Below are 25,912 nucleotides of genomic sequence, written 5' to 3'. Positions count from 1 at the left end.
ATATAAAGCCTTTTCGGAATTCGACCTTTTATCTTTCCTTGATATACTCTTGGATTTTTAATTACCCCCAGATCTGTAACTGTGTCTGACTCGCATCACTTACAGTAAAATAAAAATGTACCACAACTGGCCAATATATTCTCGAGGGTTTACTCGAATTTAAAAACAAATAACATCCCTAATGACAGTTTACAGACCGGCTTGTGTGTGTGTGTGTATCCCTGACCTCAGACGTTGCGATGCAATCGAAACCCCATATGTTGGGTGTGTTGCCACCATCTGTACACCCACACCCACAACATCCTCTCCAACAAATTGTAATGCTAGCATCAACCCACGTCAGGAGCAGTGAACGTCAGGGTGATTGTTCGCCCGATGTTTGATTTACCCCCAACAAAGGCCATGTATGATGTGAGACGACGACCCCCCCACCCACGTAGGGTCATGGAATGAACATGAACACCCGCAGGTGTTGGAGGTCAATGGTCTTAAAGACCCAGGAAGGCAATAGGCCCACTTAGCCAACTAGACCAGCCTCGATTTATGCACCAGGGGTCGTTTTTGGACCTGTGGCCACGTCCCTGTTTGGACTATGAGGCCACATCCTATTCACTCTCCCGAACAGGCGCCTGCCTATCAGGTTTGTTTACCAGATGGGAAGGACAGACTGAGGGAGAGAGAGGAAGTTCTTCTCGACCCTCCTGGGTCAGTGTTACCACCACCTCCGACACACTCGATCACGTAGAGGCACAAGAACGTCACAGTGTCTTTCTTCCATAATATAGAAAACATTGTATGGCAACAATAGCTCCCTCTTGGGTCAATGAATAATAATACAAATGAATAATATGAAAGTTCTTACCTGAGTATGGTGACATGGTAGCTGGAACACTTACCTTGAGATGCGTTGTTAGCTGGAGCAATTCTTCCCTTACCTTACATTATATATATATATATATATATATATATATATATATATATATATATATATATATATATATATATATACCTTAGTTTGGTCCCGGAGGACCTCCTACCCCAAAAAGCTTGACCTGAAACCTTACATCATCCTACATTTATACCTCTGGATAGTTTCGAAGGCTCTTGAAACTACCTCCCCCCCCCCCCCCCCCCTCCCAACACCACCATCAAAAGAAACAGCTCGGTCTGAGACCTTGCTGCGTCGTGGCTAATATGCTCCAACATGACAAAAAAAGAAAAAACACTTGAGAGACAGACAGTCGTCAAACAAAGGGCCAGTGCCAAGAGTCCTTTACGCCTACATGTCCAATGCATCTTAGCTGGCCAGGCATAGTTTGTAGGTACTTTCTCACTTCCCTTCTAAATTTCTTCATTGTTAGCAATGTATTCTATACACAGTTTGGGATCCCCAGACATCTACACTACTTTCGACAAAGTCTTCTGTGTCTGCTGTACCAACAGTGAACAATGTTCTTACCCTAATGTTATTGTGTACTGTTTACCTAAGAATGATGGGTGAGTATTACTGAAGGTTGTAAACATCCACAAATCGTGCCTAGTTCGGTCTTAAAAGTTGTAAACCTTGCGGGAGGTTGTAAGAACAACCGAACGTCTTTCTCAGGGTTGTTGGAAGTGATTGTAAGATATATCCGAAGAGATAACACTATACAAAAGGGATGTAAGTTATAAATGTTACCCCAGTATTGTACGTAGCAGTAAAATCTTACTTACGGTTGTATGCATTGATAAATTCACGTAAGAGTTGAAATAAACGCCTATAAATCTTTCCTATGGTTAGAGGACGTTGTTGTGGTAACTTAAGGTTATTAATAATATTCTTGATTTAAACTAAAAAAAAAAACGTTAACATCTTACTGGTTTATGTTCACGTGATCTGAAATTTTCCTCTACCTCTTCTTCATGCATTTCCGTTTTACGTGACGCTAGAATCCTTCGAGAATATATATGATCCTCTTTAAGGATATCAATAATAAAGGCTAGTTTCCTTTCCTTCAATTAAAAAAGATATTTTTTCCATAGGAAATAATGCATGTATATGTATTTCAATTCACATGGTACTATATACTGGAAATATGTAGAAGTACAATTAGAAGTCAAGGACTTTCTTATGTGCAAATGGTGTTAAGTTTCGCCCTAGAGGGATTCTAATTACATTGTTTCATTTGAAACAGTCTTATAATAATGTTTCATTTATGTATAATTGATGTTATTTCAATTATATTTTTTAATATTGTTTCATTCATGAATAGTTCTATAATATCTAGTGAGCTTTAATTTCGTTTCACATTAAAGATAAAATTTATGTTTCATTTCAATACTTTAGTTTCATTTGGCGAGAGTGTTCCCCTTTTTTGCTCGTTCCAATTAAGAGTTCTATAAATGAATTATTTTCATTTTGACAAAAGTCTCAATGTATCTCGTGGAAAAAAAAGCGACATTATTATACATATTTTTCATATCTACATAAGGTATATACGTCATCTAATTCTTCACTTACGGGTCTAAATCAATCCTTAGCGATGATCTAATTCCAAAGAATTAGGATGGCATTCGGGTATCCAAAAATAAGTAAAAATCAACTGCAATTTCAGATGTAAACATTAGTTCCGGACATTTGAACAGACTTTCTGAAGGGATACAAGAAATTTCGTTCAACACCTGCTGGGTGTGTGTGTGTGTGTGTGCGCGCACGCGCGTGCGTATGGGGGGGGGGGAGGCACTACGTTCAGGTACTGGACCACTTAATAAGCATCTGTATGTATGTCACAAAGGTAACATCAAGGTAACTTGAGTTAAAGAAACTGAAAAAATAGAGAAAAAATTCAAGGCTCAACTTCCCACTCCATTCACACATACACACACCCTCCTTCCCCATCATTTTTCTCACTTCACCTCTGACTCCGTGATGCGTCTGTGGAGGATGCGTTTGGAGGGTGGGACTCCAACCTACATTTACGTGAAGGAGGCTGACACACAAGTGCTCAGCTCTATCTAAGGCGCATACTCAGCTCAAACCCAGAAGCCCTATGGCGTGAAGACATAATTGTTCGTCGCTGTGAACAGCGGTGGACTTTAGTGTCCACGAACTGGCTGGCTTATTTGATGGTGATCTTGACCTCCTGGTCTACTCTCTGTGCGACATTCTCTCCCTCGAACTTCAGTGTGAAATGTTAGTACGTAAAAAAAAAATGTTCATTGGCTTTGCGACACCTCGACAATCCGGGGAAGAAGTAGTAGTATTTACCCAGTGTTGTCATAATTCCTATCATCATATTTGACTCAGTCTAATAACAGAGTTTCCAATTCCCTATATTAACATATGTAGGGATTTTTCCCACTTTGTCTCTATATCCTGATCACGAAATAGGTTTAAAACGAATGGTAAAATAAAATGCCTTTTCTTTAAACATCGTAGTTTGAAAATAATTTACTTTTTAATATATATATATATATATATATATATATATATATATATATATATATATATATATATATATATATATATATATTTCGTAGTTGTATAAAAATCGCGAATTAACTCAATTTTCTCTCGATTAGCTCATGGCAATATTCAGGTTTCAGTTATCTCGTTTATTTGACATCAAAACTGTTGTTGGCAGTTGTTGTACATCGTCCCTACGGGTGTTGTAGAATCGGGTCGTTGCATACAGTTCCCACAACTGTTGTGCTTGCTTCTTGTAAATCGCGCCCTGAGCTGTTGTGGTTTGAATCTGTAAAAACTGTACTGTTGTGGTAGGGTTATGAATCGTGCTTTGTGCTGGTGGTGTTGTAAATCGTGACTACGTGTGTGCTGATCGGTAGCTGTAAAACTGTACCTAAAAGGTGTTGTGGAGGTTGTAAACACAGTAACCCCTGTAGTGGCAGACAGATGTAAAAAACAGCATTCTTACCTGTCCTCCTGACCCAATGGTGACGCCTCTCCTCGGCTGCTACAGGTCGTTAGCAACAACCAATTCCACTCCTCCACCTTTCTTCCTGTAAACAAACAGATGACCCACATGATGTACTTGTATTACAGAGAAAGGGAAGGGAGAGAAAACGGGAAAACCCACATTCGTAAGCAGCAAGAATTCTCTACCTCGTTTAAGACTGAAATTCCAAGGAAACTTCTAATGCCCTCTGGACCTTATGGTAATGCAAGACCCTCTGAAGCCCGGGTCGTATATATATAATATATATATATATATATATATATATATATATATATATATATATATATATATATATATATTCCATAATAAATATTAATGAATCTTAGCTACGAAGATTTTTTTTACGAAGGATGATAATTTTCAAGACTAAAACCTGATTTTTGTGACATCTTCGCTGCCTCGTTGATACGAAGGAGCCACAGTGTTCAACGTTGGTCAGACAGTCGTACAAAAAACAATGGAGGAAAATGATTTTTGAGGGAAGGGATGAAAAGGGGAGGGGACGATTCCAGCCATATTCCAGTCATCCTTGGAACGCTGATGATCTCTGCCGGAATTCAGTCACGCAGGTTTTTCTTGAAATAGAATAAAGAATGTGCAATATAATGACTCAGACAGATGGTCGCAGTTAATGTGAGGTCGTCACGGGTAGTGGCTCTGATAGTTAAGGTGAGGTTGTCTGGGGTAGTGGCTCTGGTAGTTAAGGTGAGGTTGTCTGGGGTAGTGGCTCTGATAGGTGAGGTCGTCTGGGGTAGTGGCTCTGATAGTTGAGGTCGCCTGGGGTAGTGGCTCTGATAGTTAAGATGAGGTAGTCTGGGGTAGTGGTTGTGATATGGGGTAGTGGTTGTGAGAGTTAGAATGAGGTCCTCGTGGGTGGAGGGTGTGACAGTTAATGATATATTGCGACGTCTTCTATGATATCATTATATTACGTTCCCTATCTGAGTAATCCAAATAGATACATCATCACTATGACGTCACAACACCCACTCGAGATATGACCTTGGGGATAAAGATGACATGTTCTGATGTCTTTCCTCTTCACTGTATAACACAAAAGCTAATTTTCTTACGTCCTGACTCATGTCTGAACGCTTGTGTCATACTGGGTTCAGTATACCAAGAACGTCCATGAATCAAAAACCATCCGTGTGTACCTGATGAATGGGAGGTTACGTATAAAAAGCCTCCCAAGACATCGCTCCTTCACACCAACCCTCGTCCAAGCACGACAATTAGCAAGGGATTACTGAGGTCAGTTTTCGTCTGCACTGGCGTACACTACTCCTCCTCCTCTCCTACTCCTCCTCCTCCTTCAGCGGGTTTCATTGCTATTTCATCCCCCTATATATGTCAAGGATCGGAGATAGATCTCGATGGACTTACTCAGGAGTTTCTGAAGACTATCAGGTGCCATGAAAGTCGAGAGAGAATGTCGGGGTTGGTGAGGACTTCGTCTCCAAAAGGGGCCGTCAGACAGGAGCCCCGCTCCCATCACCTCGCCTCAATGAAGTGTTCAGCCTTTCCCCATGCTTCACTCAGCAAGAACCTTGAAGCACAAAGATCTCGTACGCGTTTCCCCTCGGCGACGAAGAATTAAATGAGAAGGAAGCTCATAATTACGGGAACTGCATGAGGAAGGATAGGAGGAGGTTTATACCACCACCATTCAGCTCCCGCGACCACAGACTAAGAAGACGACCAACACGTCTGATGTTGCACTAGTGAGTACTGCCCCCCCACCACACACACACACACACACTCCATGACCAAGCTTTTCACACACATACAAAAGTACTCCCGTTGTGGCCGTGTTATTCTCAGTCATACAACTTGGCTTTACAATTCTATTTCTAAAAACGTCAAAAAAGGATATTTTTCCACCGACAGTACAACAGAAATTCGTGGAGGACCTTATAGTACCCTTAATCATGATCGTTTCACAATACAGCCTGGTACACTCGCCCACCAAAGTTTGCCAATTACAGCCCAACGTTTTATTGAAAGACAGTTGGCAGGTTAGGCATTTTTACCAAGAGCAAAAATTTTCTGATTTTTCGGTATACAATTTTTTTTTTTCATTTTTGTATTTTTCAGGCGGAAATGCTAAGAAAAGCATGAAAAAGCAATACATATATATATATATATATATATATATATATATATATATATATATATATATATATAAATGACTCGTTAGCGTACGATTAATTAGTTAAGCAATCAGTGATCACTAATTGTATGCTGTGATGAATCTTAATGACTTTAAGGTGTAGGTACTTCGTCTAAAATAGTTACCCATCTATACAACCCTTACTTCAACAAGTCCCTCTGCAACATCCTATGCAACGAATAACAGGATAACTGGATACTAAATTGCAAATACCATCCTTGTTGATGCTTCATGTTTCCCTGGAACAATATAAAACAAATGGTTTATATCTAGAGAGCTATTTGAATCATATATGTGTAGCCCACCTTACATGGATGAAAAGAAAAAAAGGCCGCAGATTTAATTTTTTGCATTCGTTGATCACCTTCAGTTCCCTTGTGTTATTACAAATCGCCTCCTGTGCCCCTGTGTCATTGAAAATCGCTTCAGCGGCCCTGTATATCGCCTTCAGAAGTCCCACATCCTAGAAAACCGCCTTTAATGGCTCTAAGCAACTGAAAATCGCATTCAGTGGCTGGCCCCTAAGTTATGAAAATTCGTCTTCACTCGTCCTTAGTAACCAAAATATAACCTTCATTAATCCTGTATAATAAGAGGAAAAAAAATCGCCTTCACTGGCCCTTCGGAAATGAAAATCGTTTTCAGTGGCCCTTTCTAAGGAAAAATCGTTTTCAGAGGCCCTATATAAGGAAAAATCGTTTTCAGTGGCCCTATATCAGGGAAAAAAAATTCAGTGGCCCTATGACTGGGAAAAATCGTTTTCAGTGGCCCTACCATTAGAAAAATCGCCTTCAATAGTCACAAGTAATGGAAAAATAAAAATCGCCCTCTGTAACCGAAAATCGCCCTCAATGGCCTAAGGTAACTGGTGAGGATTCAATGGTAAATGCTCGCGTTGGATAAACAATCATTGTTGTGAGAAAATGCTCATCTCCCTCTCCCCTTTCGCCATCAGGAGCTAACCGTGTTAAAGAGCTGATCTTTGATGTACTTTTCACAATAAAGTCGACGTAACAAGCTTAAGTACCGAACGATAATCAGGATAATTGAGATAATGAGGTGAATGAGTGACATAGTGGGCCCGCTGGCTTAACGGAGCTAAAGCCATGGGGAGAAATGGGTGTAGTGGTTCGACCCTGTGGCTTACAGGGGCTACAAGAATACAGGGAGGCTACAGGAATGGGTTTGTAGCATTCATAAGAATACAGTAGTTCATTCCATGAATTCGAAGGGAGAACAGAATAACCCAGAGACAAAAGGGGAAAAGGAGAAGACTTGACATAGAACATTATCGACAAAGAGAATATCCTGAAGCGAATACCTATACACAGTCATTACCTTGACACAGTTGATTACCTTGACACAGAGATTACACTGACATAAGAGATTACCTTGACACAGAGATTACATTGACATAAGAGATTACCTTGACACAGAGATTACATTGACATAAGAGATTACCTTGACAGAGAGATTACATTAACATAAGAGATTACCTTGACACAGATTACACTGACATAAGAGCTTACCTTGACACAGAGATTACATTGACATAAGAGATTACCTTGACACAGAGATTACATTGACATAAGAGATTACCTTGACACAGAGATTACATTGACATAAGAGATTACCTTGACATCGATGATGTTCTTTGAGACGAGGACTGAGACGGAGAAGGTGGTGGGAGAGTGAGGGTGGAAACTACCAGGCGGAGCTGAAACCTTACCCCGGGTACACTCCATGATGGTATCTCACCCAACCCGTCCTGCAGCGTCAAGCAACACTGATCCAATTTCAGCTTTCCTCCTCCTCCTCTCTCCTCCTACAAACTCTTCCTCCTCCTCCTCTCCCCTCCTACAAACTCTTCCTCCCAGCCACATCCCTCGGTACTCCCTCTTCCTCTTCCTTCCCTCTCAAAGACACCCTTTAGTAGCCTCCGCTTCCTCCTCTCTCTCTCTCTCTCTCTCTCTCTCTCTCTCTCTCTCTCTCTCTCTCTCTCTCTCTCAACGACACCACCTACGTTCCATCCTCTCCCTTCAGTCCCCCCTCTCCCCCTTCCCTCCTACAAACTCTCACAAGAGTAATCTCCCAATTCTCAGGCCTCCCTCTCCCCCTTTCATGAATTAGTGGTGATCGCAACGCTGTAGCCCCTCCCTGGCCCCTTAACTACGGTACAAGACGAGATGGCATACTGGTGAGGCGCCCACATGTGTGTGTGTGTGTGTGTGTGTGTGTGTGTGTGTGTGTGTGTGTGTGTGTGTGTGTTGACGCATGAGTTACTTAAGTTACAGAGCGTTACATAGATATACACAAACCACACAAGACCCAAGGTCCAAGCGAGGTGGTCTGGCCCCAAACATTTCTTAAAGATCGAGAGAGAGATCGAGAGAGAGAGAGAGAGAGAGAGAGAGAGAGAGAGAGAGAGAGAGAGAGAGAGAGAGAGTGATGCGTACAGAGCCATGCTTGCATAACCTGTGTGTGTGTGTGGGGGGTGGTCGGTCATACTGCGTCCACGGAAGTGCGTGTCATGGACCCATACGATGGCGTGTACACCATGCTAATGGGTGGGTTGGGGGAGTGGAGTGGAAGGGAAGGGAGAGGAGAGGAGAGGAGGGGAGGGGAGGGAAAGGGAGGGGAGGGGAGGGGACGTCCCGAGAAGCATGTGTGGGGCGTCCCGACGCGCGCAACCCACCACCACCACCACGACCACCAGTCTCCTCCTCCCACCCGCTCCACACCTGGGACTGAACACCCCATACAGGGGAGAGAAGATCAGGATACATCCAGGTTGCACATGGGAGGGAGGGGAGCTCAGGATACATCCAGGTTGTACATGGGAGGGAGGGGAGATCAGGATACATCCAGGTTGTTCTGGGGTGAAGATCGTACACGTAGGTTGTATAGGGGAGGGAAGATCAGTATACATCCAGGTTGTATACGGAAGATCGTGGTACATGCAGGTTGTACAAGGGGGAAATATTAGAACACATCCAGGTTGTACAGGGGAGAAGATCGTGGTCCATAGAGGTTGGGACAATATAGACGACTCGATTGTCGAGAGGGAATCAAACCCCTTTCCCTGGCTGGGCCCAGCGCCACCTACAGTCATGCAACCCGCACTCCATCAAGTTGCTAAACTCTTGGGTCACTGCGAGTGTGGACTGTCTGGCGACGGTGTGCGAGGCCATGAGCCACTCATTTTGGGCAAACAGCGAGTTTACCTCACGGTGTCTGTTTACCCTCTGTTAACAGAAACATGACACCGAGGAGGCGTTTGGGTTTTCACACGTTTCCAGCCTTCAAAATGGCTCGGCCCGTACACCCCTCACCTCCATCAAAATATAAGGCACAGTGATACGAGCCAGTCGACAGCATCTTTCTCCCCCTCTCTCTCTCTCCCCTGTACTCTTCACAAGGCCTATCGCACCAGCGTTCCATCAGAATACCTAAGTCGGACGGACTGGCGCGTTAATAACTCAAGATACCGACTCAAAGTACGATGGGATGACTCTTCCTTTTTATTTTTTATCCATCGCCAACCTATAATCTTGAAAGGTCAGGCAGGCCTCCTGATGCCCGGTGGTGACCTGACCTTTACTATAAAGGTCACGATGGGAGGGGAGTGGCAGGAGACGCAAGCCATAGGCCGATTCACAGAGCACTAGGCGATAGGGCGATAGGACGATATTATAAAAACGGCTTTCGAAAACTTGCATATCGTGTGGGTCAGGCCAACTGACTCGAGACCCGTGCGTTCATAACAGTGAAGAGTAAATTGGAACGATGTGGTATACCGGGGTCGACGCGCTGTCAATGGATTGAACCAGGGCATGTCTGGGGTAAACCATGGAAAGTTTTGTGGGGCCTGGATCTGGAAAGGGAGCTGTGGTTTCGGTGCAGTGAGACCTCTGTGTAATAGTGACACTTACATATAACAGTGAAAAACTAAATATATCACACGTTTGACAAGACTCAACGGCAGGACGAAATGTGTCAGAGGAGATGAGAAAGTCCCTGAGGACAAGATCATGAAGACGAAGGACATCCAGTGTAAGATAACACACAGGCAGGAAGAGATAACATTGAAGAGATAACATTTACGAAGATTACCCACACCACGGCCACCACTTGTGCTACGGCGATAACCATCTAAGATAAACCCGCTGTTTAATCAGGTAGATATCCCATACACAACTGATAAGGGAGATAATAATCAGTAAGGGAGCACAGTGAAGCGTCACTTACTTAAAGAAAGTGAAAAACTGAAAGCCTTTTAAGTAAACCGAGTGTGTGTGTGTGTGTGTGTGTGTGTGTGTGTGTGTGTGTGTGTGTGTGTGTGTGTGTGTGTGCGTGCGTAGTATTCGAACACAAAATGGTGACCATCCCTTATCCATCACTAGTGATAACGAACTCGTGGTTTCGTTAATCGAAGTCCTGGTATTCGATGCAGTAGGAACTCTACCAATCATTTTGGGATATTCTCAAAATACTCTCATCCCATGTTCATCGCCTCAGTCTTCGTTAACCTTACGATAATCAAAGTTGCGTATAACATCGACTCTTCGTATTGATCGTTAAACTTAAAGATAGTTATAAAGATGGCTAAAAATCACGTTTTTCATTTTTTTTTCTCGCTATGTACTGCACGTTTTCTTTCGTTATGCACTCGTTAACGTAAACTGACGCCTGAATTGGACACCTTCCTTTTTTTTAAAGTGGGGGTCGTTACTTGAGAAGTCGTGTCACAGATGGCGTTCGTGTACCTTCTTCCTCTCCAGCAGTGTCAGTTGCCCAGGCCGGCGCCACATGACACCGCAGGGTAAGGCAAGGGCGTCACGCATGCTCTCCACGCCAAAGACGATTAACCTCGTATTAGGGCATACATTGTATTCACCTGACCTGTGGTTAAAAACGAACGGTCCTCTCTCTCTCTCTCTCTCTCTCTCTCTCTCTCTCTCTCTCTCTCTCTCTCTCTCTCTCTGTACTCCATTTTCCCCACATGTGGATTCACGTCAGGATATTTCCAAAACGTTTAAGGTAAGGTCACACGGGGTGGGTAGGTCACGTCTGCTTAATCCCAGGTCACAAGGGGAGGTGGGTCACTTTTTCCCCATGCTCAGGTCACAAGGGGTACAGTTAGGTCATATCTGCCTACTCCCAGGTCATACGGGCAGGTGGGTCACTTCTTCCCATGCCCAGGTCACAACAAGGATAGATCGATCGCGTCTGCCTATCTATCTATCTATCTATCTATCTATCTATCCATCCATCCATCCATCCATCCATCCATCTATCTATCTATCTATCTATCTATCTATCTATCTATCTACACACACACACACACACACACACACACACACACACATATATATATATATACATATATATATATGCAAAGTCTAGTAAAGACACAGAGTGGACGAAAAAATTTCCCGAGGAAATAACTGTTGTGTGAAGGGGAAGGAAGTATATGTAAAGAAGTGAGAAATACGAGGTTCCCTTGTTGACTCCTGCCACGGGAGAGGATGAGCTGTGATGAGATGAGGCGAGGAAGTGCATGGTGAGGGGAGGAGGAGGGAAAGAGGCATGGGTGACAGCCAGGAAGAATGTGCATGGAAGATAAGGCAGAGAAAGAGATACGCGGGGGAAAGGGAGTACAGAGGAAATACAGATAACAGAAGACCTACTGGGTCTTTGAAGAGGTTATCAGTTGGAGTATGTTAACTGTGCCTTACATTCCTAATCTACGTAGATGGAGAGAGGGAAGTAAAGCAGGAGGCTCCTCCCCACCCATCATTACAGATGAAGACAAGGTAGCAAAGCAGAAGGCTCCTCCCTACCCACCACTGTAGATGGAGACAGGATAGTACAGAAGAAGGCTCTTCCCTACCCACCACTGTAGATGGAGACAGGATAGTACAGCAGAAGGCTCCTCCTTACCCACCACTGTAGATGGAGACAGGATAGTACAGCAGAAGGCTCCTCCCTACCCACCACTGTAGATGGAGACAAGACAGTACAGCAGAAGGCTCCTCCCTACCCACCACTGTAGATGGAGACAAGACAGTACAGCAGAAGGCTCCTCCCTACCCACAACTGTAGATGGAGACAGGATAGTGCAGCAGAAGGCACCTCCCTACCACTCCCTTTGGCCTGTCAGCCGGCAGGTGTAGTTATGAAAAAATATCATGTTGTATAAAGAGAATATACTGGCACGGAAATTCTATTGGAAGGAATTAATGAAAAACACATTCTACTCTAATTACAGCCAGCGGACGCACTACCCTACCTGAAATAGTAGAAATGTGAATACATGTCGAACGCTGGACAAAGCGAGAGTATGAATACAGTAAGTCGTGTATTGGACATACTGACCTCATGAATACAATATGTGGAGTTCTGGACAAAGTGGGTGCATAAATACAATATGTCCAAGTACTGATTGGCTGATTTTTGTGGAATCTGTAAACCACAACACATAATGGTTATTCAACACATTTTAGCATGAAGAAAAGAATATCTAAAACGTTTAAAACAGATTATGTAGAATTATACAAAAAGTTTCCCTTCATAAAGTTCATCAAATACTTGTTTTTTTTTTTCTTCTTTTTCCGCTTCATAATTCTCTCTGTATTTCAATTAAGGCCTGGCCTTGATGTGGACTTTTGCCCGTGACTGGAACCTTCAACATGAACCCCAAAAAAAAAATACTATATTAACATTACTAAAATTTCACCAGTATTTCCATTTTTTTCATTACTTATATATATCTAACTCTGAGACTCGCATATTCATGGAGGTTCTCGCGTTCGTAAATTGTCCAGTAAAGAGGGTGTTCCACGAATATGGTGAGGATGGAACATGTTAGGCTGCAGAGGTCTCAATGAGCTCATAAATCCAGTGAGCCGCCCTCTCGATACACCAATCTCAGCGGTGAATCAGGGGACTACGATTGTCGAAGTCGAGCTTCGAACCGTGTATCGTCTATAAGGATTCGGTACGTGCACTGGGCAAGGGTCTCACACCTTCAGTAGAACAAACGTTTCGAACCCAATGAAACACCGATGGACAAACTCCACGACGACACTTTCTAAGGCCAATGAATCCCGAAACGATAAACAAGGGTCGAATCATGTTTCATATGAGGAGTTATTCAGTCACGAATCAGAGCCACAATGATCCTTCCAAGACTAAATAATAATTAAGTCTCTTGACTCTCTCACTGGTTACTCTGCATGCTAAAAAAAAAAAAAAAACCATTTATAAAGACTCTTCAACTCTCTGAGGTTACTCCCGATCCTAAAAACCCCTCCATACAGAACCCTCAACTCGCAGTGTTTCGTCCCATCTACGAGCCAAACAACTTTATATAAAACATTCATTATCAAATGTAGTTTATCAGTTATCCTGACGTCGGGGTAGTGACTCCTCCCCCAGTACCACTGAATAATGACTCTCTCTCTCTCTCTCTCTCTCTCTCTCTCTCTCTCTCTCTCTCTCTCTCTATCTATCTATCTATCTATCTATCTATCTATATATCTTTCTTTTATCATAGGTACACATATGAGTACATTTGAGTATATGTGTAAACGCGGAGGGAGAGAGAGAAGAGAGAGAGAGAGAGAGAGAGAGAGAGAGAGAGAGAGAGAGAGAGAGAGAGAGAGAGAGAGAGCAGAATGGCACCATCGGTGGCCAAGAGCGAGTGGGAGACGTTGGCGGGCGTAAGAGCAATCGATCCCGAGTCAAGTCATGAATAACTGAGGGGGGGCCCCGTGAATAACAGAGTCGCCCCAGTGAATGAGCGACTGAAATCCTTCAGTCATTTCATTCACGATCCCATGTATAACAAAAGAATTTGATGAAGCGACTATTCCCCTCTGACCATGAATGAATGACGTCATGAACTGTTCCTCCCTCCCTCTTATGAATAAATGACATCATGAACTCCCCTCTTCTCATGAATGACGTCATGGACTACCCCTACCTTTCCTGGAAAAATAATATGAATGACGTCATGACTATCGTCACCCCTCTATCATACATTTGTTGAGCATTTTGCCATCAGTAGTTAGCACAGGAGTTTGACCCCTTCTGTGTCATAATCGAGGGACCTTATGCTCCCTCGTGGTCTTCAGGGTCTTCATGTGGGACTCTGTCGTTGGTAGACCAAAGCTGTTGTGAGCCGCAGCCCACAGGCCTCCATACGGTTCCCGGGACAAATGGAATGATACTCAAAAAGCTATGAGATGTAGTGCGGACGTGGGAGAAGGAAAGCTTCGTTTCCTATAGGTGTGTTGAGCACTGGAATAAGTTACCGTCGGACGTAGTGAATGTTAAACTATATAAATTTAACTTCATTTTTTTTTTTTTTTTTTTTTTTTTTTTTTTATACTTTGTCGCTGTCTCCCGCGTTTGCGAGGTAGCGCAAGGAAACAGACGAAAGAAATGGCCCAACCCCCCCCATACACATGTACATACACACGTCCACACACACAAACATACACACCCACACAGCTTTCCATGGTTTACCCCGGACGCTCCACATGCCTTGATTCAATCCACTGACAGCACGTCAACCCCTGTATACCACATCGCTCCAATTCACTCTATTCCTTGCCCTCCTTTCACCCTCCTGCATGTTCAGGCCCCGATCACACAAAATCTTTTTCACTCCATCTTTCCACCTCCAATTTGGTCTCCCTCTTCTCCTCGTTCCCTCCACCTCCGACACATATATCCTCTTGGTCAATCTTTCCTCACTCATTCTCTCCATGTGCCCAAACCATTTTAAAACACCCTCTTCTGCTCTCTCAACCACGCTCTTTTTATTTCCACACATCTCTCTTACCCTTACGTTACTTACTCGATCAAACCACCTCACACCACACATTATCCTCAAACATCTCATTTCCAGCACATCCATCCTCCTGCGCACAACTCTATCCATAGCCCACGCCTCGCAACCATACAACATTGTTGGAACTACTATTCCTTCAAACATACCCATTTTTGCTTTCCGGGATAATGTTCTCGACTTCCACACATTTTTCAAGGCTCCCAAAATTTTCGCCCCCTCCCCCACCCTATGATCCACTTCCGCTTCCATGGTTCCATCCGCTGACAGATCCACTCCCAGATATCTAAAACACTTCACTTCCTCCAGTTTTTCACCATACAAACTCACCTCCCAATTGACTTGACCCTCAACCCTACTGTACCTAATAACCTTGCTCTTATTCACATTTACTCTTAACTTTCTTCTTCCACACACTTTACCAAACTCAGTCACCAGCTTCTGCAGTTTCTCACATGAATCCGCCACCAGCGCTGTATCATCAGCGAACAACAACTGACTCACTTCCCAAGCTCTCTCATCCCCAACAGACTTCATACTTGCCCCTCTTTCCAAGACTCTTGCATTTACCTCCCTAACAACCCCATCCATAAACAAATTAAACAACCATGGAGACATCACACACCCCTGCCGCAAACCTACATTCACTGAGAACCAATCACTTTCCTCTCTTCCTACACGTACACATGCCTTACATCCTCGATAAAAACTTTTCACTGCTTCTAACAACTTGCCTCCCACACCATATATTCTTAATACCTTCCACAGAGCATCTCTATCAACTCTATCATATGCCTTCTCCAGATCCATAAATGCTACATACAAATCCATTTGCTTTTCTAAGTATTTCTCACATACATTCTTCAAAGCAAACACCTGATCCACACATCCTCTACCACTTCTGAAACCACACTGCTCTTCCCCAATCTGATGCTCTGTACATGCCTTCACCCTCTCAATCAATACCCTCCCATATAATTTACCAGGAATACTCAACAAACTTATACCTCTGTAATTTGAGCACTCACTCTTATCCCCTTTGCCTTTGTACAATGGCACTATAAATTCAGGTGTACTCTGGGAAAAACGCTAGGAATAAATGTATTAACGACAGCGCTAACGGGGACACTAGAAGGATAATGTGCAGCAGATGGTAGTCGGTGATGGCTTCAAAAAAACAAAAACAGCAGAGCGGAATTACATTATTTCGCCAAATTAAACTTTTTTTTTGTCCAGACAACCCATTCGTGAGCCAATCAGGCCTCCTGTTGTCTGTCTTTTCTCATGTAAACTCGTGTAAACATAGCCTAGCTGGTCTGGTACACTTTGTAGGTATTTGTCCACTGCTTTTCTGAACTTCCCTACCGTACATCCCATGCTGTTTCTGATGGTAGGTGGCAAGGAGCTGAAGAGTTTTGGGCCCCGGATGCTTATGGTGTTCTCTTTACGCATATCGCACCTTTGGATTCCAGTAGAAGTATTCTACAGTGTCTTCCATACCTGTCGTGTGCCCGTAGGGTGTTATTTCCGAATGTTAAAGATACGCAATATACCTCTTTGAAATTTCCAGGCATTGGCGATGAAATGCCTCTCCCGTCCTGCGTTCCAGGGAGTATATAGTCTCAACGATTTCAGTCGTTTCCAGTTAAGTTAGTTCCTTTGTCACAATGATATGGGCTGTGAGTTCGCAGGTCCATGACCTTACCTGTGACGTTAGCCTTAACAGGAAGTCCCCGACAGACATATATTTTTACCGATTCAAAAACAGAAGGATCGCTAAATGACACTGTAAGCGATTGGGCCTGTCCTTAAGACAGGCCTTCACCCACAAAAACAGCTTGGCCCATTCTTCAAGACAGACCTCAACCTACAAGAGTGACTTGGCCAATCTTCAGGATGGACCACCACCTATAAGAGTGCCTCGGCCAGTCCTCAGGGAAGACTTCCAGCTACAAGAGTGCCTCGGCCAGTCCTCAGGGACGACTTCCACCTACATGAGTGCCTCGGCCAGTCCTTAGGAAAGACCTCCACCTACAAGAGTGACTTGGCCAGTCTTCAGGATGGACCACCACCTATAAGAGTGCCTCGGCCAAACCTCACGAAAGACCTCCACCTACAAGAGTGACTTGTCCAGTCTTCAGGGTGAACCACCACCTACAAGAATGCCTTGGCCAGTCTTCAGGGTGAACCACCACCTACAAGAATGCCTTGGCCAGTCTTCAGGATGGACCACCACCTACAAGAATGCCTTAGCCAGTCCTCAGGGAAGACCTCCACCTACAAGGGTGATTTAGCCAGTCTTTAGGGAAGACCTCCAACTACAAGAGTGACTGTGGCAGTCTTCGGGACAGACCTCCCCTCTACTGCTACAACGCATCTGGCACCTTTTTAACCCAAGAGTCTCATTAATTTCAAAAGTCTCCATCCCGCTAACTTGAGCGGTTCATCATATTCATTTATACAATCAATATCAACCTTGTGGAAATGTGGAGGTTACTTTGCAATTATATTGCTGCTTTAGTCTCAAGTTTGGCCAAGTTCATGAATCTTAAATGTCATTAACTTTATTAATCCAGGACAAATTTCATCACTGGAGCTCCCCTCGTTATTTTCATCATAATATCCCTATTGGTAAAATAATTCAGAGTTCCCATTAACATCTACAATTATCTTCGAAATTCCTGTACGTGATTAAAGGAGAATCAGGTAATTTCGTAGAAATTTAAGTCATGTATGGCGCTCGAAATACATCAGATAACGTAATCGTCTCAAGCGGGGATCACATGCATGTGGAATATGGGACATCCTGCTGGATGGAGGAGCTAGGAAATGTGGCTCCTGAGGACATCCTGCTGGACGGAGCATGGTGATGTGTGGCTCCTGAAGGCATCCTACCACACTGGGAAGTGTGGTCCTTAAGGCGAATATTATGTATATGGAAAGAGGAACGAGCGGGAGGGGAGGAAGGTGAGTAGGAGAGGTGAGGGGTGAGTAGGGGTTGAAAGTAAAGCGGATGAGGGAGAAGAGACACGATGCCACGTCTTGACTCTCACTCCAAGCAGTTGCACCACACACACACACACACACACACACACACACACACACACACACACTGGCTCCTCTGGACGACCATTAGTCCCTGACAGGTACACAAGCTAGCTAATTGGCGTCACGACACTAACTAAACACCTTCACAATACATCAAGTTGGGATTAATCCTGATATCATACTCCGGATGAAGTAGATTAATGAGTCGAGAACCTTTACTTCTACTGTTACTGGTACGACTTCCAGGACTCCAACAGCAATAACAGGAAGCCTGGAGGAGCAGCAAGAAAAGCCAGAGAGAAGACCATTATCCAAAATCCCAAGAAGTGGCTCCAGGTGACTGTGGAAATAGCAAACGTGGGAAGAAAATGATGTGATATCTGCTGAATTTCTCTGAGGACAAAAGACGCGAGAAAGATCCTGGCACAAGCGTTGGCAACTTGAGGTATAGAGTGACACCATAACAGAAGTCCCAGGGATACAGTAAGATGTCACAGAGGTGCCACAGGAAACCAAACGAGATTATAGTTGACTTATGACACCATATGACTCCAGAGAGTTAACTTATAACGCCATACGAGGTCAATGGTGTGCCATATGATACCATGTCATGCAGATACCATATAACACCATTAGAAGTTACTATTTTGCCAATGACAGCAAACGAGGTCAAAAAGATGTATATTACGCCAAGTGTGGTGCATGACACCATATGAATTACAAAGGTGCCATGAGACCATAAAACGGATCGTATCATACGTTAAGGCATCCAAGTGGTTAGGATTGGCAAGTGGGGTACCAAAGGGATTGGTCCTGGGGCCCAATGTCTTTACAATATTCAATAACAAGCTAAAGACAGAGCTGACATCAGAACTAATGATCTAGAAACAGGGGTCTAACCCCAAGCAATAATCATTAAACTTGGTGTCAGTAAAACCAGGGTAGCTAACCACGTCCAAAAACAACTTTAAATGATTGAGAAATCATCTTTACTACAAGTCATAGGGTAATCAGAGATACGGCCACTGAAATTTAACTTTCAAACATAAATCTGAAGGGTAGGATCTTGGGGAAAGCTCTCAGTAATGATAAATGTGAGGAACTATGCAAACAGAATGCCAATATTCACCGTCAAGAATGTCCCATACAAAAGGAGACAAAAGGAATTTTTCACGAGTTAATAAGGCCATATCACAGCTATTCTTTCCAGCTTCGGTCTCCAAATTACACAAAACAAAGGCGAAGATAAGCATGAGGGACTCTAAAAAAAAAAAGCCAACAGGTTAAATACTGGGGTTGTGGTACCAACCATACAAGGAGAGATCCAGACTCCTGAATGTATTTCCTTTTAATTAACAAAGACAAAAGATATCTTTCCAGACGGCTGGTCTATTTACCTCAGCATACATGTATGTACATATTGACTCATAATTACACATGTAGAGAGAGAGTAATGGCACACCAAATATGTCATTACGCTACTTTCACGTCCTCACTCAACCTCCCTACAAGAGCAACACTAATGTCTCTCATTACGGGAATCGAAACTCATTTGTTGAGCTACTAACTGTTTGCTTCCCCTCCTCTTCCCTTGCCTCATCTCTCCCCCTGGCCGGTCAGAGGGGAGACAGCCAATCAACCACCCCTACTGGTAGATTGCTATGAAATAGTGGTGGTGAATGAGGACCCAGAGGGCTTGAATGGTATCATCAACCACTCTCTCTCTCTCTCTCTCTCTCTCTCTCTCTCTCTCTCTCTCTCTCTCTCTCTCTCTCTCTCTCAGGAATCCAGAACATTAAACCCCATAATGATCCAAGATTCCAAAACATATACTCGAGTGATTAGCACCATCCGTGACCACTACAGGGATCCTTTGCACACCTATCTACTGACGAAGACAATGTGGAGGGGAATGTCCCATATCTGACGTTACACATATTATATTCATATCCTATGTCCCATATCTGACGTTACACATATTATATTCATATCCTATGTCCCATATCTGACGTTACACATATTATATTCATATCCTATGTCCCATATCTGACGTTACACATATCATATTCATATCCTATGTCCCATATCTGACGTTACACATATTATATTCATATCCTATGTCCCATATCTGACGTTACAGATATTATATTCATATCCTATGTCCCATATCTGACGTTACACATATTATATTCATATCCTATGTCCCATATCTGACGTTACACATATCATATTCATATCCTAGAGTAATAAGGGAATTTCATTGGCAATTCTTACAAACATGAATCATATATATATAAATCCTATGGAAGACACGTGTATTCCTGAAAATCCTACCAACACTTGTGGCATGGTCCCTCATCACTGCCAACACCCTAGCCAACGTCATCATCCCTGTTAACACCTCTTCCACACATCATCCCTTCCAACACCTCTGCTACAGCCTCAACAACCAACTCGGCAACGATTATCACCTCTGCCACCACCAGTACCACCCTATCACACCCTATCAACAAATCTTCCATCATTTTTTTTTCCAAATGTTGGCTATCATCGGCCATCACTTTTGCTTCCATCATCTCTGCCAACACAGTTGCTACTCTCTGCCAACTCACCCGACAACCAATGCACCAATACCGCCATTAATCCTGCCAGCACCTTAGCCATCAATGCTGCCTGCCAACAGCACCAGGAGTGGCAGCAGCTGAGTTGTCGTAGATACAGAAGTAGAAATGCTGCCAACAGCACCAAGGGTGGCAGCAGCTAAGTTGTCGTAGATACAGAAGTAGAGGTGCTGGCATTATTAAATGGTAGTGAAAACAGACATTATATCGGTAGCAGGGTGGCTGCAGCTATACATATGTGTGTGTGTGTGTGTGTGTGTGTGTGTGTGTGTGTGTGTGTGTGTGTGTGTGTGCGTGTGTGTGTGTGTATAAATATATATATATATATATATATATATATATATATATATATATATATATATATATATATATATATATATAGGAAGAGATGACAATTGAGCTCGTGATCAAATAAGTTCCCAAGAGCAAATCTCATACAACAAAGAGACGTAGCTAGGACGCCATTTAGTAAACATGTGACTACACAAATGAAGGTCGGGTGTGTTCAAGTCGGGCAACATGCATATCATACAATTTACCATGTGGATAAGAAAGGGAAGTTTACTAATTTTGTTAACACTAAAGCTATCTTATTTGCATAGACCTTCTTCACTAAAATTAATGTTTCAATTCTTTGTGTATCTAATAACAGAATATTCAATAATATTTCTCGTGATAAAAGAGTTAGAATTAATAACTGAGATGGCATTACTCCAATCAATATAATGATAATAATTCTTAACATGATTAAACAAGGTATTTGATTCTCGTCATGTTCTTATACTACATCTATGTTGCTTAAGTCTAACAGAAAGATTCTTATCAGTTGCTTAAGTCTAAAAGAAAGTATATTTATGTTGCCTGACTCTAACAGATTCTTACCAGTCTGTCCAACATAAAACTTATCACAGTTTTTACATGGTATTCTACAAACGCACCCTGAGGAACTTTCTGGTAAGTTCCTGATTAAGATATTCTTTACAGTCTTGTTGTTTATTGTACTGATGTTCTACAGTAAATGTTGTCTTCAGCAACTACAATACTATAAAGATTATCTTAATCAGTAACTCACCAGAAAGTTCCGCAGGGTGCGTTTATAGAGTATCATGAAAAACTGTGATAAGTTTTATGTTGGACAGACTGGTAAGAATCTTTCTGTTACAGTCAGGCAACATAAATATACTCTCTTTTAGACTGAAGCAACTGGACAAGAATCAAATGCCTTGTTTAATCATGTTAAGAATTATGATCATTGTGCTGACTGGAGAAATGCCATCTCAGTTATTAACTCTATCTCTTCTACCTTAAGAAATATCATTGATTCTTCCATTATTATATACACAAAAAATTGTAACATTAATACAAGTGACGGTTTATACAAATTGGAAAGTTCTATCGTTGATAAAATTGGTAAACTTCTTTTTCTTGTCCACACGATAAATCTTATGATATGCATGTTGCCAGACTTGAAAGAACCAAACCTCCATTCGGATAGTCATCTGTTAACCGAATGGCGTCCTAGCTATGTCTCTTCACTGTATATCAAATGACTGTTATGTTTCTTTCCTGTATCTCCCCTGATGATGTGATCATTACACGAAAGTGCACTTGGGAACTTATTGTTTCATTTCCCTGTGGTAAGGACGGAATATATATATATATATATATATATATATATATATATATATATATATATATATATATATATATATATATATATGCCGTCTCACACGTAAAGTTGAGCCATAAGAATAAATGCCTCATTCTACCTTAGATGATCAATGCTCTAAAAAAAAAAATCGTCCATTTGTTCTCAATGAAATTCCGGTAAACTCTACAATAAACGTTATCTATCGTAGTCCTTTAAGCAAGCAGTCTACATAAATCAGCACCATGTTCTTGAATCACTCACACAGCATCTAGGTCCATGTACTTGTTTGAAGCCACTCATCTTGATATCAGTAACAGTATGCTCAATTTTGTCCTAGATATGGGGTCTGTGTCGTTCTACTTAATCAATAACATTATATACCTCAATGTAAAATTAGTAATCATATAGTCATCTGATCATCCATTTCATCTAGTCACTTGTCTACAGCTGTAAAGATGAATTCTACAACAAAAATGTTTATCCAAGTTCTTCCACAAAGTCGTCTACATAAGTCAGTAGTAAGAGTTCCTAAAATATTGAACCTGGTGGAACAGAGGACTGTAATCACCCATAATGCATCAGGGTCCTAGGATACACTTCATGCCACTCCTCCTGATTTTCGTCGTAGGCTTAATCAGTCACTAGATATATGGTCTGTGGCTTCCTGGTATTCAAAGGAAAAACCAAGCCGTCATCTTTTCTCGACTGGTCATTAATCTTCATAATCACTTACTTGCTCGTCCATCTGTTCTAGTCTAACTTTCTCCTGAAATTCTGGCGAAGTCTAAAACAAATGTTTTTCCCCAAGTCTTTCTCGCATGTCGTCTAAATACAGTATAGCAGGAATATCAGCACCTCAAAGTGACTAAACCCGGTGGATCTCGTGTACATTATCACCCACAATGCACCTGCTCCATGCTTAACCAACCAAACATTATACGTAGTCTACTTATCATCACACTACATATATGGTATGCCTTCTCCTACGTCTTCTCCTACTATCTATATAACAACAAATCTCATTATACATTAAATGATTAATAATTCATATAATAACATGATCATCCATTCGTTCTGGACACTTGCCTCCCAGCAATCCGGTTAACTCGACAAGAAATGTTGTTTTACTGTTATATTCTACGCTAATTTTAGTCCTTACCTGGTCGTCAAGTAGCACTTCGGCCTACAGGTTCCACTAACTGCACTCACAGACCAAATCTATTATTTGTAAAGCATAAAGACGCCGTTTTCTGAAAAAACACTTCACTGTTTACATCGATAACTGACTCCATCACGTATGTGGTACCGGCGCCTGCCGCTGGAGGCCAGCACAGCAACTCTCGTGTGTTGCCTTTCGTCTAGTTGCCAGTTTCTGTTTAAATACCCCACGACTGATGCTTAACTCCATTGAATATATTCTTTTAAACTGCGTAATTCAAACCCACACCCACAAATATTGTGATAGTCTTCCGAGCAACATGAACTCCTTTCACGGCCTCAAGAAATACAATGGGAGAGGGTCAGAAATCGGATGCGGTCCTTTATTTTGCAGTCTCATGGACGGTATAGTCACTAGGAACAGGCGGTTTGTCCGATACTTAATTCAAACGTTTGGCGGGAGAAGTTCCTCGCCAATTTTTTCCAAACTTAACCTTACCTAGGACGTGGAGCTTGATCTAAGGGAGCATCGCAAGATGTTGCTTTCTCCTACAAGATCGAGTGTCAAGAATTCTTCCTTTTCGGTGTTCACAGTCATAAAAGCCACCCAGTTAGGGATGATATAGTCGAAGTATTCAAGTGGATGGAAGGATATGGTAGTACGTAATCAGTACAGTAAGATGTCTTTGCTTTGATCAGACATTTGTCTACATATGTGGATAACAGGTTTATGGACAAGGGCCGTATGGATCTTAATTCATCTCTAAAGTATCAACATTTGTGGTTAGATGGCGAATGTCACGATTGATATTTTGGAAGATTCTTAGTTACATAAAAAAAATTACAGATTTTTCTCCTTGAAACATCTGCATGTGTTCCTACTCATAGCATAGTCATCTGTGTGTTTCTGATCTCTTCCATTATCGTAAACAGCGTTTGCTACGGAACCAGTGGTCTGTTTCTATTTACATTGCTTCGTATCCTCATGAAGCAGCGAGGGAGGGATGGTAAAAAAAAGAAGGTAGGAAAGGATATGTTGTGGTGAGGTAGTCAGGTCAGGCTCAACCCAGCCTCTACCTGCCCTAATCCCCACCTGCCCACCCTCCCAGCATCGCCACACAGCGCCCGCCAGCTCAGAGCGTTGCCACCGTCACTGACAACACCCGCCAACATTCAACCCTCATGGCTGCCACCATCTCTGACACCAACACACATGCAACCCTCTCGTTGCCAGCTCACGGCTACGGCCGTGGTGTGACACCAACAGACATACTCCCTATTGTCTGCCACCACATGTGCAATACCATTCATCGAATGCTGCTGAGCACACACACACACACACACACACACACACACACACACACAAGCAGTTGCACCACACACACACACTGAGCACCAACACGAACTAGCCATGTAACTAGCCAACTACCCCCTCCCTGCTCACGAAACAAGACGCGATCTACGCCACACTCGACAAACGAAGTCAAAAACTGGATAATTGGTTGAGATTTGTTGATATGAAACGGGGGAAAGTGCATGAGAGGGAGTTAGTCAATACAGTACACACACGGAATACTTACCAGCCTTTGGGAGAATGGTGCTTCAGATGATCCTCGATATGTTATCTCTCTCCACACAATACACACACGTCAGTCACTTCCGTAACTAGTATAGGGACACTAGGTATAGGTGTAATCTAAGATACGACCTTCTACGTGTACTTTCTCGATCACACTACCTCAAGTAACTGAGGAGTGACGCCTGCCCGATACACTAGTGCGTCGTATGACCCATGAACGATGAATTACATTTGGTATGATCACCCCCGGAAGGGCGAGTCCCACTCCTCAGACCGACCTAAACGAAAGATCCAATGGTCGAAGAATTCTGACACGAGTGCAAGATAGAGAGGGATGGAATGGCCCAATGGGAGAACGCCTGTGAGGCGGTGTATGTTAGCGTCCCTTACGGACCACGTGTCTCCGTTCGGCGGAGCGAGGGAGGGAAACCCGACTGCATCATAGGTTCACATTCCCTCACAGAGTAAGACTTATAGGATGAAAAACCTCTTAATGATTAGTGTTATTCATAGTGAAGCGAGTCTATGAAAATGGAGTTGTAAGTGACTGTAATGTCATCAATTGAGATAACTTTGATGTGACTATTCTCCTCTTTTTTTTTTTTTTCCTAAGGCTACGGGCCATATGATATTTACCAGAAGGTGGCGATTGATATATACGAACAAAGTGCATATGAACACGTCCTATCATAGAACATACAAACTTCCAACAGCCAGGCTCGAACCCGGGACCCCTGCGTGGCAGGCGGGAGTGGTAGGTACCTCGTGTATCAACCACGCCTGCCACGCAGGAGCCCTGGGTTCGAGACTGGCTGTTGGAGGTTTGTATGTTGTATGATATATGTGTGTGTGTGTGTGTGTGTGTGTAT

At 42.8% G+C, this 25,912-nt stretch overlaps 1 protein-coding gene across 19 annotated transcripts in view; it reads right to left on the bottom strand.

Annotated features, from left to right (window-relative positions):
* The window catches only part of LOC139757189 (uncharacterized), a 145,513-nt gene extending 120,254 nt beyond the window's left edge, over positions 1 to 25,259 (bottom strand). For 3 of the 19 annotated variants that reach the window (XR_011714532.1, XM_071677327.1, XM_071677337.1), the window contains exons 1-2: positions 25,045 to 25,241; positions 3,915 to 3,999 (exon numbers count right to left, since the gene is read on the bottom strand). The gene's annotated coding sequence lies outside the window, so the exon portion shown is untranslated. Of the gene's footprint in view, positions 1 to 3,914; positions 4,000 to 23,039; positions 23,427 to 23,465; positions 23,795 to 25,044 lie in introns of those variants that run through there. The other 16 variants (XM_071677333.1, XM_071677332.1, XR_011714531.1 and 13 more) reach the window with 15 other exon arrangements.
* Positions 25,260 to 25,912: the final 653 nt, after the last annotated feature.

The sequence above is a fragment of the Panulirus ornatus genome, chromosome 25 (assembly GCF_036320965.1).
Source record: "Panulirus ornatus isolate Po-2019 chromosome 25, ASM3632096v1, whole genome shotgun sequence".
Taxonomy (NCBI): Eukaryota; Metazoa; Arthropoda; class Malacostraca; order Decapoda; family Palinuridae; genus Panulirus; species Panulirus ornatus.
This window is presented reverse-complemented; position numbering and strand designations above follow the sequence as displayed.